Source organism: Tamandua tetradactyla, chromosome 4 (assembly GCF_023851605.1).
Source record: "Tamandua tetradactyla isolate mTamTet1 chromosome 4, mTamTet1.pri, whole genome shotgun sequence".
In the NCBI taxonomy this organism is placed as follows: Eukaryota; Metazoa; Chordata; class Mammalia; order Pilosa; family Myrmecophagidae; genus Tamandua; species Tamandua tetradactyla.
Genome location: NC_135330.1, coordinates 104,325,797 through 104,346,157, shown reverse-complemented (window position 1 = coordinate 104,346,157; position 20,361 = coordinate 104,325,797). Strand labels below are relative to the sequence as shown.

Genomic DNA, 20,361 nt, shown 5'->3' with positions numbered 1-20,361 from the left:
AGGTATTAACATACCGCAACTGAAACAATCTGATCAAAAGGTCCCACCCACGATAGGTCTGCACCCACAAGAATGGATTAACTCATCTTTTTCTGAATGGCATCTTTTCTGGGGTACACATAGCTTAAAACCATCACAAGTGGTGACATGAAGTTTTTTAAAGTTAGTATGCGACTCCAAACCTTCCTCTTTCCTCATCCTCACCATGTACAAATGCTTGGCATGGCCTTTGTGACTTAAAACGCAGGTATTAATATTTAACTGTCTCTCTGGATTTTAATGAGCATTCATTCATGCATGACACACTGAAGCACCTACTGACTCTGCTTTGTTCATTCAACATTTTTTTAATGCCAGCGCGTCACCTCCCCGCTGCCACCCTTGTGGGCATACGCTGCTTCTACTCAGGTTTGGGGTGGGGAGAAGGGGGCAGGACGGAAGGGGTTTCGAAGAAGCACAAAGGTTCTCTAATCACAAATGTCTCCCTCTGCCTGGAGGAAGGCAGTCAGTGCGCTTTGATCTTTTGGCCGCGCAAATCCAGGTGGTTCCATCTCCATCAAGTTCAATGACAGGCAGAACACATCTAAAGTGATGGAAGTCAGACCGGTGCCTGACTGCAGGGTGGGGGTGGGAATTGATGGGGACGGTGCATGAGAGAGTTTTCTGGGATGCTGGAAATCTTCTCCTTCTGGGTCTGGACAAACACATGTAAAATGTGAGCCGTACCCTTGCAATTTCGGCACCTGACTATACGTGTGGTCTACCTCAATAAAAATTTTTTAAGACAAATAACTGTACAAGAAGCAACCCCAGTGCTGTCATGCAGCCGGATGTGATCTGTGACATGATTGGTTAAGCTGCTTTCAGCCACTTCTGGCGCCGGCTAACAATTCGATTGATTATTCCCTTGGAATGGACCAGCCTCAATGAGTGCTGGCCTAGGAAAATAATTACATTGTGGAACATGGGGACACACTTTTTCCTTTCACCAGACACATGCATGAGCTGACATATGCATTGTAGCTCCCCAATAACCATAGCTTCCTTTGGGCAAGTATCTGTTTTGCACTAAGTACTTTAAATCTATTTTCTCTAGGCTTGACAATGACTTTGTAAGGGAGTGTCTTTTGTCCCTTTTTATAAATGAATTGTTTGTCTAGAGAGATCTTAAAACAAATAAGCAGGGTTTCCACCTACCTCGCCTTTGTGCCCTTACTCTGCAGTCAGATGGCCTGGGTTCAAGTTTCTGCTCTGCCATTTCCCAGCTGTGTAACCTTGGGCAAGTTACTTAACCTCTCTGTGATTTAATTTCCTCATGTATAATAATGACAGCTCTATGTCACTTAGTATTTATATCTGTATCATTATCACTCCATGCCATTTAATCTATATAAGGCACTTAGGATGCTGCTTGGCACCTAAGGAAATGCTGTCCATTCATTAGCAATTATTCCATTAGCTGATGCAGCCTTGCAGAAGGAGAGGGACAAAATCCCATGATTTTCTGAGCTATAAGGTGACAATTTCAAGGCTAACCAAACCATATTTTTTTCTCTATTTCCCCTCCTATGGATCAAAAGAGCAAAAAATCCAAAGCCTATGGCAGGCTGAAGGTCCTAGTTCCCTGCTCCTGCTTCAGAGAACTCCTGGGTCACAGGTGGTGGGCTTGAGGACACTTGTCACTTGAGCCTCTGCCCTCGAGGTGAGCGAAAAAAAAAAGGTGTTTCTTTAAGCTTGCTAGCAGCTCCCACATTCATTTCAGACACGAAAGAGTCTAGAAGCCATCGGAAGGAGGGTATTTCCAGTTGGGTTATCAAGTTCTCTGCCAGGATCTGCTTTCCCATCCTCATCCCAATTCTTGGAATTGCCTCCTCCCCCTGCCCCACGGGGTGACACAGAGCTTGTGCAAACAGGGCTCCCCCTCTAAGGCCTCCTGGCCTCAGGCCAGTCATTGTCAGTGCCCAGAAGGCATGGACTGGAAGGAAGAAATGGCTAACCCAAGGTAGAGAATCTTCTTACTGCAAGAGACATACATGTGAGAGTGTGGCAGCCACTTTCCACCCTGCCCACTCGGAAGTATGCTGAGAAAGGTCTGCAGCAAGAGGGGAAAATACAGCAGAGGCTCCAACAGCAGGGGTTGGAGGTAAGAGCCCGAGGCCTGCAAGGCTTATGTTTGGGGGCTCCCTGCCCATCTTCAGTGTAAACAACCCGTTTGTGCTCAAGGGGCTCCTGTTGGTTTCCACCGCTAGCACCCGAAGGGTTCAAACTAATACCCCTTGGCTGAATAATAACAAGGAATAAAACTCACTTTATGGAATTCTCCAGACAGCCCTTCCTGGGTCCCCTAAGCAGAATTAGGAGTCACCCCCACCCCACCAAATCTCTCTGGATCTTTGCCCTAGCCACGCTGTTCTTAAATGTAAACACGCTGTTCTTGAATTTGAAATTAAGAGTGTATCTGTCTGTAAATTCCTTAAGGAATTTCCCCACTGCAGCCATCTGAGTTCCTGTCTCTAATTTTAGCTCATCGGGGTCCCCCCCCCACCTTATTATTCATTTATGTTTTATATTTCACTTATGTCCTGTTCATATTCATTGATGCTTATATGACTCCCTACTTTTAAGCCAAAATTCAATCCTAAGCAATATTTAGGAATTCAGGGTTTGCTGTACTAGTATATATATTTTTCTGACAAATATCTAAAGTGAATGTGCCCCTATTAAAAATAAAAGATATTTATAGACCACTTTAAATCATATCACAAACCAGCTTGGAAACCCCTTCCCTGACCTATGAACCCTTTCCAGGCAGGCACAGCAACCTGTGCACAACCAACAGCCCTTCCTGGGCCCAGGGTCCAGCATTTCTCTTTTACAGAACTTATCATGACAATGCATCACTTGTACAATTAATCACTAGTCCTACTTCCCTCCTAAGATGTTGAGTCCTCGCTTGCTTCTCTGTCCGCAGAACCCTCAACTGGGCCTCGTGTCTCACTGACATTCACCGTGTGTTGCTTGAATGAATGCACGCATGCACTGAAACATGAAGAATGGTTCCCGAATGGTCCTACAGCCACAAAGGTCTGCCCACCCTGCTGCAGACATGTGCCAATGTGGGAGTGAGGCCTTTTGCTCCTTCTTGTTTGCTCCATGGGGAAGGCCACACTTTTAAAGCCCTTGGCTTCAGTTGTGATGGCAGGTACAATGAAGCCCCTATGGTACTGATGATTACACCCTGGCAGCTTGTGCTCAAAGCTGTGCTGGGCACTCTCCCATGGAGCCAGCCCTGCTTGTGTGGCTAAAACAAAACACAGTGAAAACTTCAAGCCCTGCAGGAAACCAGATGTCTGCATCGCATCCTGCATGGAGAGGGCGGGAAGAATCCAGGGCAGGTACAAATAAAGGTGACCCCAGCCTGGCAAAGAGACATAGCTCTCAAACTGGGAATATCCAACAGGATACGTGGGATTCAGGAAAGCTTTGGCAGCATTTCCTGCTCTTATTTAAAATGACCGGACAACTCATAGCCCTCTCTTGGTCACTGGGAGCGAACCCCTGGTTTATCTTTCCTTTAACTCTCCTTCCTGCAGCAGCAGTGTCTCTAGGGTTGCCTGTGGCACAAAATCCAGCTGAAAAGTGTGTTTAAGATCCAGAGCCAACAAGACATGAGTTTCAAGCATAAAAAGAAGCCGGAGGGACTGAGTGACAGAAAGGCAGTTGCAGCCACTGTGCCGGGAAAGGCCTGGCCGTGTACCTTTCAGAGGATGCAAGTCCTGAAAGCCAGGGCTGGGGCTTGCCAGAGCCACCCTGACCCATTTTCACTGATTATGAGAGAAATCAACTGAAACTCAGTGATTGGAAGATTTAGCTGTCAGTGTGAATGACTGTGGGATTGAAGCATGGAGCTGGAGAAAAATTGTGCTGTCTTAGAATACTCGAGCTAAGGTCACATTTTCTTTAAAGAAAGAAAGAAAAGCAATCCAAATGGATGATGTTTGCAACCTTAGACTTCATGGCCTGGAGCCTGTCCAGTGCTCTCGTGGGAGGTGCGCTTGTGAGGGTATTGGGAAGCCCTCGATCCTATCAGGCTTGAGCATGTGAGCAATTTCTGGAACCCGAGTCTCCGTTCTCTCCCTGCACTCTGTGTACTGACAGTGAGGACACTGTTCTCTAGAGGCAGCGATCCTCAAACTGATGCACAAATCACCAGGGCATGTGATTAGAATGAAGTGCCGGGCTGGTAGGGCTGGCCTGAGCCAGGGACTCGGCATTTCTAACAAGCTCCCAGGGATGCTAACAGTCTTGGGTCCAGACCAGCTGGGCAATAAAGAAATGCCTCCTTTTCAACACTCATAACCCTAAAGAGCGCTAAAACGAGGCCCGGGGCCCGCATGCACCGGGAGCTGTATGGACCGACCTCCCCCTCCTATCAACTTTGTAGACTCAGGGGAAGTGTCTCTCCACCTCTAGGAAACCTTCTTTCCTTTCTGCTCTTTAGCGCTTGTTGCTTTAACTACATGTTTGCATTTTTGTGTCCCAGCTGGGATGTGTGTCCCTCAGTGCTGGGACATCTGTGCATCTGTATTGGCTGGCTCGGAGCAGTGCTTGGCTAATGTTTGTAGCGTGAGCTAATGCCTGTCATTGGCCCTTCTGAAGGGCTGTGGGTTCTATAGCTGATTTCCACAGCCACCTTTGTGGCACTTCTGGTTGTTTTTACTCAGCCAGGAGTATGTCTGACTCCTGGCAACTCAGGAGTGTTCTGCTTCTAGGCATATATGCACAGGAAAGATCTACACCAACCAGTGGGTTCACGTCATCTCAGAAAGAGGTACCTGAGCTCTGGTTTTGTTTTCTACTCTGGGCCAAGAACTGGGGATGGGGACAGAGTGGACACAGTGAGAGACTGACTGTGACTGATTTTCTGGTGGCACAAAGGGTGGGTCTCCAGGCAATGGATTTGAGCATCTGGGTCAGTCCATGTGATTAGTTATGGGGAGGGTTAAAGTTGCTTTCTGGGGAACCCAGGGGGTCTATGATATAGACACAGTCGTATTAGAAGATGCTTGCAGCAATGGTAAAAGTATATGCAGTTTTCGCAGAATTTATACCAAGCTTGGGCTTCCCGCCTACATGTGTTAAGAGAAGCACATTTCTTGAAGGCCACTTTCCCAAAGGATTGAAATTCTTACTTTACTTTGTAAGGAACTATTTTGAAGGCATCCACAGCATGGAATAAGGACAAAACCGTACATCCATGCCCCCCACCTCTTCCAGTAGATGAATGCCTATGAGTGTGAATTTGAGTCAAAATTGTGACATCCTATGACAAAATGCCCAAAGAAGAGCTGTCACAAATATCCCCGGTCCTGGGACATGCGGGGATTCCTGCATATGGGTTTACAGCTGTCAAAAAAAAAATAAACACACACACACACACACACACACATACACACACAAAACAAGCCCAAAGACACCAATATAATCAAAACTGCACATTTATTGAAAGAGAAACTGCTTGAGCAGGGAGAACTTAAGCCAGGGAAGACAGAGTAAGAGTCTGAAAATATAACCCAAAATGTTGGGTTACAGTAGCTTATAAAGGCAATTAGGAGATTTAAATGGAAAGTTACAATGATTTGTTGCTCTTTGAATTCTTTATTACATGGAAAAGTCCTACAAAGCAGAGAACAGGCATACATTGGTTAGTGTAGCACACATGCCCATTTTAAATAAGCTGTCCCTATTGGGCTGAGACCACTTCATGGTGGTCAAATTGCAACTTATGAGATAGGTTCTACTTTTTCAGAGCATCCCATCCTCGGCCGATTATTATTTTCTGCACAGTCCCCACCATTTTTCAGAAAGGGGGCTGCTCCTGGCAACTTTCAATGCAAGTAATCATTTTATTTTATTTAAGGCAAGTAAGAATGTGAATGGCAAAAGTTTATCATATATTTTTGTCTCAAAGCAGGCTGATCATATATCTTGTGGAGTCTTAAGCCATTTTTGTGAAGGAGGTTTCTTTAAAACTGGTTTTGTAACTATGGAAACTTCAAATTTCAAAATGTGATGGCTTGAATTTGCTTGTCCAGGATTCTATTTATACATGCAAAGTTTCAAAGTGATGGAAAAAAAAAAAAACCTGCATCTTGTGCTGTTTTCTGGGAAGGGCTCTGTTTCTTGGATGACAATGGAGACTCCTGAAGGCAGTTGATGTCTTTTTTATGCTCTTGATATCTCAACTCCCCTAAAATGTCAGAGAAGGCTTTCCTGAGGATGATGGACAAAATGGATGCTTAATGAGTGTTTATTGTCAATGACAAGCTTAATGCCTTGGGCTTCTCAAAAAGAAGAGCCCAGGTGAAGTATTTCCCAGAATGGTTCTTGATGGGACCCATTCTCCAGCTGACTCCATTTGGGGTAGGATTCCTGTGCAAACATCTTTCCCTAAGCTTACCACATTGGCTAATCAAGGAAGATGACAGATACACCCGAATTTCCAAAGATGCCTCCAATATAAGCCTACGACCGCTTCCTATAAAAGAGCATCTGCTTCTACTTTGAATAAAATTTCTGAGCAGTCTTCAGAGCCCAAATAAATGATTGGAACTGTGAGCTGCAGAGATCAGGAACCCCATCTAGTGGGAAAATATGAAGCTGCCTCTGCAGGTATTGTCTGAAATTATTAGGTGGGTTGAAATTCCTGCCTTCTCCTTCCTGCTGAGTATAGGGGGCCCCTGCAGAAGCCTCGATTCAGAATCTTGAGGCTATTAGCCTTTCTATCTAATTGTACAGGCAGAAGGTGGGTGATCCAGAAAGCAGCTTTGTCAAGGAAAGGAAGACGAAGGCCTCTGTGTGGCATGAGAAATGCTACACATATGCTCTCAAGGAAAGGGAAGACTGAGCCAGAATCAGGAGCAGGGAGTTTGCTGAGAGAGGGTCCCGGGAGCCCCTGGCATTGGGAGGTACAGCCAGCCAGCAGCATTCCCGGTGGTTTTGGTGGAGCCCTGGATGGAGGAGGCCATTTTCCCCTCAGGGCATTTGTGCCTGCAGCAGGAGGCGAAGGCATGTCCCTGCCCAGTGAGGACCAGTGTCCAGTCAATAAGCTGAAGCCCCCCTCACCAGGGGGTGAGAGAAATAAGTTCTTCCTTTCTCATTTGCCATCACCTGACACCTGGTGGGTCTCTCGGAATCCAGGTGCTCCGTTGTCCATTTGTGATTCTCTCCACTCTCTACAGAGTTGCCTTCTTTGTGTCTTAGGGGGCTCAGCTTACACATCACCTCCTCTGTGGGGGCTCCTGGGACCCCCTTATCTCTGGCCATCACTATAATCTCTGCATGGTCCCTTCTTCCACTGTCTTACTACAACTGGCCGTGATTTAATATGCTTTTTGTTTACTGTCCTCTCCCCTGTGAGGGCAGGGACTGGGCCCTCCCACCTTCCAGGGGTGACCGGCACCCCTGCAGAGCCCGGCATAGATAAGGGGTGCTGCTTGTGTGCATGAAGGCACAAGCCTGAGAGACAAGGCTTTGGTGTGGTGGGAAATGCCTGGGGAGACCCCATCCCTGGAGTACTTCTTTCCTCTTTCCTTTTCACGAGAAATGATAATAGCTGTGCAATTTACCAGGGCTTGTTAAGAAAATCACATGGGTACAAAGTGCTGTGCGGATGCAAAGGGTTGTCAAGTGCTTTTTCATTTCCATCGGCTTGTTCCCATGCACAGTAAGAGCTTCTGCAGTCCCAGATCCCTTTCATAGGGGGATTGAGGCATGAGGTAGGGGCAGCCCCATCCCTCAGAGCTCAGAAACACCCAAAATCACAAACGTCGAGGGGGTGGGGTGGGGAGTGGACAAGGAGCTGCCAGCTGGGCAGCTTTAGCGGCTTCCCACACCCCACCCCGAGATTCTGGGAGTCCACTCCCCTTGGCCTGGGACAGGCCCAGCAGAGGTGAGGTTAAGAAAGCTTTCCAGGTGATTGTCATGTGCACCCATGGTTGGGTTCAATTCCATCCAGTGGCTACAAGAGGAAATGACCGGGAGGCAATGCACAGCTTTCCCAAGGACACTAGCTAACATGCGGCAGAGCCACGAAGTAGGGGCACCTGGCCTCTGCCCCCCAACCCTGCTGTTCCCTCTCGCCGTGCTCAGGGAGGGAGCCACAGATGCACACTGTAACCAAGAAGCCAGGATTTAGCAAATGATTATTACTACTGAATCATTTATACAGATATTTGTTTTTTTACATTCTAGTGTAAAGCCAGAAGGAAATACCTGAAATGATTAAACTATAATTCAGAAGCTCTGATCTGTGATAATGATTGTATAACTATACAGCTTTCATCTTGTGACTTTGCGATTGTAAAAACCTGGTGACTGACCCTCACTTGAACCCCCTTTATCCTTTTTTCTTTTTTTTTTTTTTTAGCTTTAGTCTTATAATCACAAAGGCAACCCCCTAATGTTAATGAAGGAAGCTCGAGGCAGTTCAGAACTAACCACTGGCTTGTTTTTGCAATGGTTGGCTTACTACCAGCCTAGCTCCATTCCTTTACATTTGTAAATCGTTTCTGCTTATATTTATTATTGAGATGGTAGCAACACCATCTCTCCTTGTTTGAATCCAAGAAACCTTGAACTGCTTAGACTGGGAAAGATAGACTTTTAGGCTGATAGGTCATCTGATCGCCTGCTTTGTGCCTAGAAATAAATTCTTTCTCTCTTTGAAATTCTGTTGTTTCAGGAATTGGTCATTTGAGCGCATCAGGTAGCAAAACCACCACTTTAGATCTGAAACAGCATGGCAGCACTGAGCCCGAGGGAGCCTCTTATCTTGCTGGTGGGACGGAGCAGAATGGGAGGCCAAGAAGCTGTGGTGCAGGAAGTGGGCACGGTGCCCAGCCCCAGGCAGGACACCTGAAAGGTGACAGGTGACCTGTACTTGGCTTCCCACCTCCCTGGGGTGGAGCCCATCTGAGCACTGGGTCCTCTGCAGAAGCTCGTTGCAGCCCCACATTTGGCAGCACCCACCATGAGGGTTAGCGATTCTAGGGTTCACTCCAGTCCTAAGCAGTGCTGTGAGCTTTGAAACTGGACGGTTCAAAGGGGGGTCCTGCAGATTGAGAAAACGGGTCAGGGCATGGAGAAAAGCCAGGCAGACACTGAGAGGAAAGTCCCAGGAAAACCCAGGGTCCTCACCAGGGCTGGTCTAGTTTGAATCAGAGGAGACCCAGAGGCTTGTTTGGTTCCCCACTGTCTGTGGCTCATCCATGACAGGGGTTAAGGAATCTTTGATGCACAAGTCAGTTTCCTGTATTATCTCAGATCGTGGCATGTTCTCAACGGTTTTTATTCTGCAGGCGTCCATCTATTAGCACCCCTAGGGTGTCAGAAGAGGATGGGCAACTTCTATTTTCTGAAATTCCCACTCTATCGGAAGTGGAGAAATTCCCACACAGGTTAACACATTGGAGTGTATTTTAAGTGTCTACATTTAACAAACAAATGCTTTTACCCTTCACCCAAATGAATGCAATGCAAAATAACTGTGTTATTTTCAGGATAATTATAGAATTTATAAAATCTCAAAATCATGATATCCCATCAGCGGTGCTATGTGATCCGATATGGGTACAGGGTGATGTTGTGCAGTGAACGTCTTTCAATTCTGTGATAGGATGTACAAAAGCATTTGGGGCCATGAAAACATCATTATTTTGGGATCCCTTGGGTTAAAATGCCTTCTGACCTCCCCCTCCACAGCCTCTACCCTCCTTCTACCTGCTTATAATTCCCCATCAAAAAAATTAAATGAATCCTCAGGCTCTAGAATTGAGCTGAAGTATGTAAGGATAAGGGAAAAGAGGGGAAAATGAGGTAGTGAGATTCCCAAGAACCGAGTGAGGGAACGGGGACCTTGGGGTACAATGGTTGGGGATACTGTTGGTTAAATAAATGTTGGTGATTCTGTGCAATAGAACACCATGCAACTATTATAAGGGATATGAAAGAAAAATATTCAGTGATCTAAGAAGAGGTACAAAGCACAAAATACTAAGTAACAAAAGCAGGTTTCAAAACTATATATACAAGATGGGGATAGGGGGTGTTTTTCTAAAAGGCTTGTAGATGCCAAAGCATGGAAATGAGGTCTGAAAACATTTACATTTTGCTTTGTGCATTTTTGAAATTTCCATATGTTCTATAATGAGTATGTATTATCTTATTTTTTTAAGCTTTTAAAAAGGGAATTCATTAAGTTGCAAGATTACAGCTCTAAGGCTATAAAAATGTCCAAATGAAGGCATCCAGAGAAAGATACCTTGACTCAGCAAAGACCAATGGGTCCAGAACACCTCTGCCAACTGGGAAGGCAGGTAGCTGTCATCCGCTGGGGTCTTTGACTTCTGGTTTTAGTTTCCCTGGGGTCACGTACTTTCTGTATCTCGCGCAGTGCTACAGTGACTCAGTGGCAGAGTTCTCACCTGCCATGCCAGATACCCAGGTTTGATTCCTGAGGCCTGCCCATGCAAATAAAAAAAAAAAAAAGGAAAGTCTGGGTCTTGTGTTGACTCTGAAGCAGCTGTGCTCCAAGCATCTGAACCTAAGTTTTCCCCAAATGTCTTCCCTTTTAAAGGACTCCAATAAACTAATCAAGACCCACTTCGAATGGGCAAAGTCATATCTTCATCTAATCAAAAGGTCACAGTTGGGTGCGCCACATCTTGCGTTACCTTTTTAATCAGATAAAATAAATGCTATTTTTAATATTAATATGAAAGAAGGAAAGGAAGGAAGAACAAAAGAAAAAGGGACAGAAAGAGGGAGGGAGGAAGGGAAGAAGGAAAGAAGGAAGAAAGGAATGGAGGAAGGAAGAGAGGGAGGGAAGAAGAGAAGGGGAGGGAGGGGAAGGGACCTCCCTTTTCTGCTGGGTTGCTTGGTTGTCCTTTTATCTAGGGGCACCAAGGGTGGGAGACATGAAACAGGCCAGAGAGCTTGGGTGGGCCTGGGCCAGGGGGCAGCCAAGGAGGCAGAGGGAACATAGGGACCTCTACAGGTCCATGTCCTCTAGGACAGAATGCACAGATGCAGCCTCGTTCCGTCCCTGGGATGCTGCGTGGACTCCACGTCCAAGCGCTGGTCAGGGCTCGGCCCCATGGCTGAGTCACTAAAACCCCAGTTGTTCTTTATGGAGCATTGTTTAGAAATGTGTCACCGTGCATAATTTTGGTTAATTAATCTGCATAAAAACACTCCCTGTTTATCAACATAAATCATTTGCATCATGGGTTTGTTTAATTTCCACACGCACTAGCTTTAGTTTTCAGGATAACAAAGAACTGTGTGTGTCTGTGGCCGTCCTGTGCACACATCACACACTCGCAAGTCACATACTGAACTCACATGCATGCATCACCACTCACACCCACTGACATGCACAGTCCTCGTTTTCACATGCTCTCACCCACACTCACACACATTCACACCCACTCCCGCGCACACACTCACAGACACGCTCACTGTCTCACTCACAGAGCTCTCCTATCTTAGGACCAGGTGCCTGACCGACTGTCCTCACGTCTTGTCCTCTCCCCTGACACCGGCATGCCCCTGGGAAGCCGAGCAGGGCGGCAGAAACTACACAGCGAGTTTAAGGACAGCAACCGCGGGGCCTTGCTCTCCACCATATTCCCGGGCACACGCGCATTTCCTGATGATAACTGTTGGCTGAGTAATGTGCAAATGCCTGCCTGCTTTCCCGGCACCTCGTGCTCCCGGGGTCCCACGCTGGGAACCACGGGGCCCTGACCTGCTGTGGGTCCCGCTCCTGCCAGCACCCACTGCCACACGCCCCTTGCATCACCCCGCCTCCACCAACCCCCACCACCGCCCCCTCTACTGCGATCTCCACCCCGCGCCCTCACCACGCCCCCATTACGCCTTTCCATGACGCGCTCCCATCACACCCCCACCCCTTACGCACCCCTCCACGGGCCCCCAGCCCAAGGCTTTGCATCCATGGCAGAGCGTCGGCCCGTCTTCCCATCTCTTCCAGACTCTGACGCCTCCCCTGCCGTAGGGGATGGGATCTGCCTCTGGGTGGCAGTTAGGGCACACCTCTTCTCCTGGCGGGTGGCCTGAGTACACAAGGCCTGTCCCCCAGAGCTCATGGTGGAGCCATCCCCTCCATGTTGTGCAGGCACCGTGTCCAGCCACCAACAGTCACATGGCTCTGGATGGAACGTCTCACTCACGTGGAGAGGGGACCGAGTAAGGTCAGTTTCACTGGTAGGCGTGGAGTCTTAGAGCCAGCAGGTCTCAATCCCTGTTCTCTGACAGCACCCCTTCTTGTCTGTGCATGCCATCGTGGAACCACTCCTTCCCCACCAGGGACAGGGTGCCGCTGAACTGTGTGCCCCCCTTAATCAGATGGTCCCCAGTGAATATCTACCCATGCTTGGGACATAGCCCCTCCAACAAGGCAGGTATTTTTGGGCCTCATGGATGAGGCGGTTGAGAGATGGAGAGGTTTTGTGACATGCCTAAGATCACGCAGCTCTCCAGAGGCAGAGCCAGAGTTGTGCAAATAACATGGGTTTCAGAATCAAAGAGAAGTCTGTGTCCACCCAGGCCCCTGACTGACTGCGAGATTCCAGAAGACTCCCTCACCTTCCCGGCTCTCAAATTAAAGTGCCGAGGGCTGCCATAAAGATTAAATGAGGTGGGTATAGAACACTTAACACAGTGCCTGGGACATAGTATGTGTGTAATAAAAGTTAGCAATAACAATCATTCTTGTTTTTCTGTTTTTATGGCCATTCCATGTAAGATCCTTGCCTGACATCTGGGCTCTGTGTTTCCTGCTGTTCGAGCCCCTTCCAGACCCCTTCCTTATTCCCCATGGCCTCCCTGGCCCAGGGTGCGCTGGGAAGATGCCTTCCAAGGCTTGGGCCTGGCAAATACTCACTCCACACTCGGGAGCTGCCCCATGTTTGTATTTTGCTGTCCTCTGCTTCTTTGAAAGGGGATGTGAGGGCATCTCAGCTGCTTCATCATAGCGTGGACTCTCTTCTTAATAAAGGTGATCTCTGTGCCTGGTGATAGAGCAATCGATTCAGGTTTTACACTGGAAAAGGGCCATAAAGTGTCTGTGTTGATTAAATTCACCAGCCATAGGTTATAGTGTCCAGTTGTTAGGGCAAACAAGCACTGCCTGATTGTTACTGTGAGGACCTTTCCTCCATGATTTTTTTCTTTACTTGATTAAGTGTAGCTACTATTGATTGCATCTACAATTAACAAAGGAGAGTTCCCTCAGTAATTAGGGGAGTCTCCTTATTCATTTAGTTGAAGGTCTTAATGGGAAAATTGAAGATTTCAGCAGTCAGAAAGAATTTCTATCCCTACTCCAGACAACCAGCTTCTCCTGGGAATTCATGGAATCCTTCATCGGAGTTCACAACTTATGGCTTCTCCCTGGGAACAACGTCAGCATCATTGAGTTTCCAACTAGTGGCCTGCCCCACAGAATTGGAATTTGGACTTGCCAATCTCCAGTTGTCACGTGAGCAAATTCCTGTAATAATCCTCTTAATATTTATTTTCATACATATCCTGTCAATTCTGTTTCTCCTTGGTTAATACAATGTCCAATTCCTCTGATTTTACAAAAGAGGAAACTGAAGCTCAGAATGGTTTAATGATTTGCTTAGCAGTTTATAATGGAGTTCTTTTCCCTCTGCCACATTGCTTTATTCCCCAATTGTCTATTTATGTTTATCCTGTTCAAATTATACATGAACCAGCCCCCAACTTCCTTTTCCTTCCTGCCTGCCTGTGAGTCCCAGTTTCACAAACTCTCTCAGTGGACTCTTTCAGTTTGTGTTATTCCCTCAGACAAGCCGAGTGCCTGGAGTGGCAGTGAAATCTGACTGTCATCGAGCTGATCACTCCTGGGGTCCAGGAGACAGGGAGGAGAGGGGCCCATGGCCATCACAAGCGATACCTCACATCCACCCAGGGCATCTGTGGCTTCTGGCTGCCTTGGCCCAGCCTCATCTCTGTCCTCTCCGGTCTGGCCATCATATGACTCCCTCGGTCCTTTTCATGGATTCTCTTCCTATCCCATCCCACCTCATGCCAACCCCAGCCCTTCATTTTTGTCAGAAGACTTTGGTGGCAAATGATTTCAGGACCAAGTTTAGCATCTATAAAACCTCTGGCCCCACACACTGGGGAAGGCCAACAGCTGCTAGCATGAGTTCTGGGCATTATAGTGCTGAAAGAGTGCTGGCCTTCCCCATTCTGTGGGGTGACACTGTAGAAGGGTCTTTCCTTATTCCAGGCAAATTGGGACCTCTCACATGAAGGAGGGGGAAATCCCCAAATGGCCACAGGACAGAGAATTCTGCAAAATCCAGCAAATTTTTGATACTGGGGATTCAGTTAACTTCAGATGGTGGGGATTTCCTGTTTTTTTTTTTTAAATAAAGGAACAGGGGTTGTAAAGTAGTTTAGTTGGAAAAATGAGTCTATTTTCATCTTTTTATATTAACCATCATAACTTCCAAGAATTAGGAGTTTGGTAAGATCACCATACCTTATGAGCTTTACAGAGAGCGCATCTGTTCAGTTGCAGTGGAGAATCAACTGGGGGTCCCCAAACCCCACCCACATAGGCTGACGTTGAGGCAAAGCCCAACTTTTTACATATCCTTTAAGGGAGATCCCTCAGTAGCCAAGAGGGCAGAGAAAGGAGGCTTGAGAGTGTTTGGGGATCTGGTTTCAATAAGTCTTTCAATGTGGGGGCTGCATTAGAATTTGGAAAATCCAGGATGTAATAGCTTAGGACTGATGGGAAGAGAGCAGAGTACTTTGGCTAGTTTATGCTTTCTATGGTCCCAGATTCTTGGGAAGTTCCTGAACCAATGAAGTGTTTCTGCAATGTCATCTTCCCAGGCAGGGGTTTCCCAGAGTAGAAAGTCAGGCTAAGAGTCACCCCCAGAGAACCTCTTTTGTTGCTCAGATGTGGCCTGTCTCTTTCTCTGCCAACTCTGCAAATAGACTCATTACCCTTCTGCCTATATGGGACGTGACTCCCACGAGTGTAAACATTCTGCAATGCATGGCTTTTAAAATGTAAAAGAGAGAAATGAGACAAAATAAAGTTTCGGTGGCTGAGAGATTTCAAATAGAGTGGAGAGGTTATCCTGGAGGTTATTCTCATGCATTATATAGATTTCCCTTTTTAGTTTATGGTGTATTGAAGTGGCTGGAGGGAAAGTACCTGAAGCCGTTGAGCTGTGTTCCAGTAGCCTTGATTCTTAAGATGAGTGTATAAAGCTATAACATTTCCAGTGTGACTGTGTGATTGTTAAAACCTCGTGTCTGTTGCTCCCTTTATCCAGTATATGGACAGGTGAATAAGAAAGTAAAGACAAAGAATAAATTAAATAATAGGGGAGAATAAGGGTTACGGGATGTTTTGGGTGTTCTTTTTATTTTTATTTATTTGGAGTAATGAAAATGTTCAAAAATTGATTGTGGTGATGAATGCGCAAGTATATAATAATGTTCTGAACCATTAATCATATACATTGGGTGATCATATGGTATGTGAATAAATGTCAATAAAATTGCAGTAAAACAAAACAAAAAAAGAAAAGAAAAGAGAGTCAGGCTGCGAACAGTCTTCATGTCATTGTGGACAGAAAGCCCAGTGGGAGTTGGCAGCCTGGCTGTCACACGAGGCTTCATGCAAAGGGCGGACTCCTTCCACTGACTGGGACATGGGATCCTGAGACCTCTCACCTATTTGTGTCCCGTCCTTAAGCCTCATTTCTTCTGTCCTGTAAATCTCCTTGTCATGTCGAGAGCAGGCCTCCTGGACCCAGTGTCCCCAAACATCCTGTGTTACAAAGCCCTCCTTTCCCTCTTCCATTTTGCTCTTGGACAGGCAGTAACAGAATGTTCATGGCCAATTGGGGCCCATCTGAGTCAGACCTTCAGTCTCATTGCAGGCCACAGCAGACAAAGTGTCCAGCACCGGGTGAGCCATGGGCCTTGGGCTGTAGGATCCCTGGGTGTCCCTAAGCAGCTGAGGCTCCCTCTAGGGTGGCCTGAACCAGTCCTGAGGCTTCCCAGAGCAGTTCTGAAATTGCTATTTAATGAACACCTATACATTTAAAGTAATAAATGTTTAGCAGAGAAAGCGTTCTGCAATGCATGGCTTTTAAAATGCAAATTTTATGCAATATGGTCTTGTACATCTTTAAATATTTTTAATTATTCAAATATTTCAAAAATCCAGAAAATAATGTATCAGACACCTTGATGCCCCACCCAGATTTAACAGAAGGTAATGTTTTGCTGTATTTATCTCATCGTTACCTCCATAAATTTTTTTTTCTTTTTGTTTTGGAATGTGCAGGCTCCAGGAATTGAATCTGAGTCTCTGACATGACAGGCGAGAGTTTTAACACTGAGTTACCCTTGCACTGCCGACTTCTATGAATTTTTAACTGAGTAATTTATTCTATCGAATAATGTGCCAGTTGATTTAGCCATTGCCCTGGGTTCACAAGCATAGAAAAGCTTGTGTTACAAAGCTTTTTGTATGTAATGTAAAGATTAATAAAGCAGACAGACTCTGGAGCCTGCCTGCCTGAATTCAAGTCCAGCTCTACCACTAGCTGTGTGACTCTAGACAAGTTACATAACGTCTCTGTGCGTTAGTTTCCTTTTCATAAAATGGGGAAGATAATAGTAGTATCTACCTTGCAGCAATTGTCATACTTAAATGACTCCAGAAACTTCCTGCCTGGCATGCAGCTGCACTATGTACCTTTTGGTTGCTGCTCAACTTCCCTACAGCCTCTTTCTTTTTTCTCCCTCTCCTCCCATCTTTTAAAATTCCTCAGACATGGGTGCATGGGTGGTTCAGTGGTAGAATACTTGCCTTCCATGCAGGAGACCTGGATTCAATTCCAGGACCGTGGACCTCTCCCCCACAAAATTCCCCAGACACATGGCTAATTCTTCTGAGATTCCCCCTTTGGCAAAACAATCTGGTCTGGCCTTGATCTTCATCTACTAATAAGATATAACAAACTCCTGCCCAATCTTGGGTGGAAAACCCCTTGGCAATCCTCACTGGTCTCTGTCCACCAGTAGGCCACTCCCCAACCTGGGACAATGCAGTCAGCATTCTCCGAAGTCCTGATTTTGACTGGTCATGCACTCCCATTTTGCCTGGTACCTTCCATTTACAAATACAGTAGTACTCTTGGCAAATAAAAAAAAAAAAAAGCACCATAGAACATTCATTGGCTGCATGTGTGCAATTATAACAAACAGCTCCACAAGGTAATGCGCTTTTATTCCATGGCTAGATTTTGGCATGCCTTAACCTTAAGGAAATAATTCTTATAATCCCTACTGCAACCCTCACTCACCCCCAGCTCATTAAAATGGAGTTTTGCCTGCATGCAGTTACCATTTAAAATGTTACTATTAACAGAAAGGAGCTTTATAAGCCGATTAAGGGGAGGGGGGGAATTCTTATTTTATTTAAATGTTAAGACAGATGCATATCTAGCACGCAAAACTTCGTTGGCACTGCCCTTCATGCAACCAAGTACTAATTAAAATGATTCCTTACTAAAGGAAAAAATAAAGCAAGAACTTCTGGTATATGGTAGGTGCTTGATAAATGTTGAAAGAAATAATGACTGTGTCTTGGTTGGGATTTATAAAATAAGATCATACACTTGCATCCCCATTCGTTCATCCACCTATGTGCAAAGGGATGAAATTTGGGCACCCTCACTAATTCAGATAGATTTCCTCTCTCTTTGATTCATTCACCCCTTTATTACAGCTGCATGGATTTTCCTTTCTTTGCTATCTATACTGAACAGCGAAGGAAAGGCTCCAGGCTGAGCACGTGAAGTTGCTGCCTCCTGGTGGAAGTTGGAAGCTTTGCATGCAGAGGCAAGTGGAATGAAAGAAATTCCCAGTGCAGAAAGAGCTCAGGAAAGACTAGTGAGTAGCTCTGCTGTTCTATTTATTCAATGACTAACAAGAGAAGAGGAAACTATGGTGGATACACAGAAGGAACAGCAAGAGGAAAACCCCCAAATATCCTAGGATGGTGATGAACACAGAATAGCCACCGGTAAGTATCTGCTGATGGTGAAGAGAATGGGTCTCAGGAACGTGAGGGTAGCGGCTGGTGGCCACTGACCACGGGGCCAGAGCAGTAGCTGGAGGTGAATGGAGAAATTCTGCACAAACACCGAGAGTCCTGCTGAATCTTGGAATTTTTCAATATTCACTTCCAGTAATCATTTAATCCACCCAGCACTGTTAAAGAAGTCCAGGGCTCCTCCCCATCACCTCTTGAGTTACAGCATTGAAATTGTCAGCTATTTTCCACTTGAAGGAGATAGAGGGTGCAGAGATGAAATATGCATTCTCAACAAGTGTGATTCCTGACCCTGAAATCTCCATTCAACCAGGGATCAACATTGGACGCACAAGAGCAGTTTCAGTCAGATTTCAAGAAGAGGGAAATAGCATGCTTTGCTGCAAGAGGCAAGCTGGGGGACTCAGAATTCAGTTGGGAGATAATGTAATTACAGGTCAGGCTGGACAGGTCCCTGGCACGTTTGCCAATCTTCTTGTAAACCTTAGAAGATTTACTGCCTCTGGCTGCCCTGTTCCTAATTTACTTGTCACAAATAAAACTGGCACCGCTGTCTCGGAGAGAAGCTGTCAGGGAATGGTGAGCTCTGAAACAATCCTCCAAGCCCCTTTTGCATCTAAGACTTGAGAAGGAGGGATATGACAATGGCCAAGAGAGGCTACTCTGGCTGCTGGGATACTTTGTCAACGGCCACTGAGAGGCATTCCAAAGGGAATGCCAGGTCTGACCATTGCCCGCACCTCCGTTGCCTGTGGGCCTCTCGCTAAAATGCTTTTATAACCCAGTCACTCCTTTGTCATCTTCTACCTCCATTCCCTGTATGCTCAAAGAGAATGTGCAGCCATAAACTGGAAGGAATCCTGTCCCACTAATGGGGAAAGTATTTCCAAAAATAGCACACTAGGCAAAATTGCTTCCAGGAATTTCTAATATTACAGCTTAAATGAGGGACTTTTCAAGGTACAAGTCATTAAAAAGTCACGTCGGTGGCGCTACTTTTCTAAGAATGCATGCCCTGTCATTTGGGTACTTCTGGATGTAGACTAAGTCTTTTGTCTGGAGCACCCTCATGCTGTTCCCATGCCAGTAAACAGATGGCTGCTGACAAACAGCACAGAGGCATCGTGGACTGTGTAGCCCACATTTCCAAGGAGCAGGGCATCCTCTCCTGGAGGGGTCCGGTGGCCAAAATCATTCACTACTTCCCCACCCAAGCCCTCAACTTTGCTTTTAAGGCTAAGGATAAACAGGTGTTTCTGGGCAGTGTAGACAGGCACACACAGTTCTGGAGGTATTTTGCTGGCAACCTGGCCTCCAGCGGGGTGGCCGGAGCCATTTCTCGCTGCTTTGTCTACCCACTGGATTTTGCTTGAACCTGTTTGGCAGCTGATGTTGGGAAATCTGTGTAGCAAGAGAATTCAGAGGTCTGGGATGCTGATGAAAATCACAAGGTCTGACGGCATCCGAGTTCTCTACCAGGGCTTCAGTGTCTCTGTGCAAGTCATCATCATCTACAGGGCAGCCTACTCTGGCATATATGATATAGCCAAAATGCTCCCCGACCCCTGAGCCCCCAGACTGTGACAGCTGTGGCTAGTGCAGTCTCCTACTCCTTTGACACCATGAGGCAGTAGAAAGCATACAGTCTGGGTGCAAAGGAGCTGGAACTTTTGCAAAGGAGTGGGACTGTTGATTGTTGGGGGGAAGATTTCCAAAGATAAAGGTGGCAAAACCTTCTTCAAGGGTGCATGGTCCAGTGTTCTCAGAGGCATGGGTAGAGTCTTTGTGCTGGTCCTGTATAACAAATTAAAGAAAGTCATCTAGGTGTGTCTATCTTACTAGAAATGGGAATGAAGAGAATCATGTATGTATTAGGGTTCTCTAGAGAAACAGAAATCAACAGGAAACACTGGCAAATATAAAATTTATAAAAGTGTCTCACGTGACCATGGGAACGCAGAGTCCAAAATCCGCAGAGCAGGCTGTGAAGCCAACGATTCTGATGGAGGGTCTGGATGAATTCCACAGGAGAGGGTCACCAGCTGAAACAGGAAGAGCCTGTCTTTTCTGAATCCTCCTTATGAGGCTTTCGGTGATTAGATTAAGCATCACTCATTGCAGAAGACACGCCCCTTTGGCTGATTACAAATGGAATC

The 20,361-nt window shown here is 46.3% G+C and overlaps 1 pseudogene; it reads left to right on the top strand.

Moving 5' to 3' along the window:
- Positions 1 to 19,215: 19,215 nt before the first annotated feature.
- Positions 19,216 to 20,029, top strand: LOC143680454 (ADP/ATP translocase 3 pseudogene; annotated as a pseudogene).
- Positions 20,030 to 20,361: the final 332 nt, after the last annotated feature.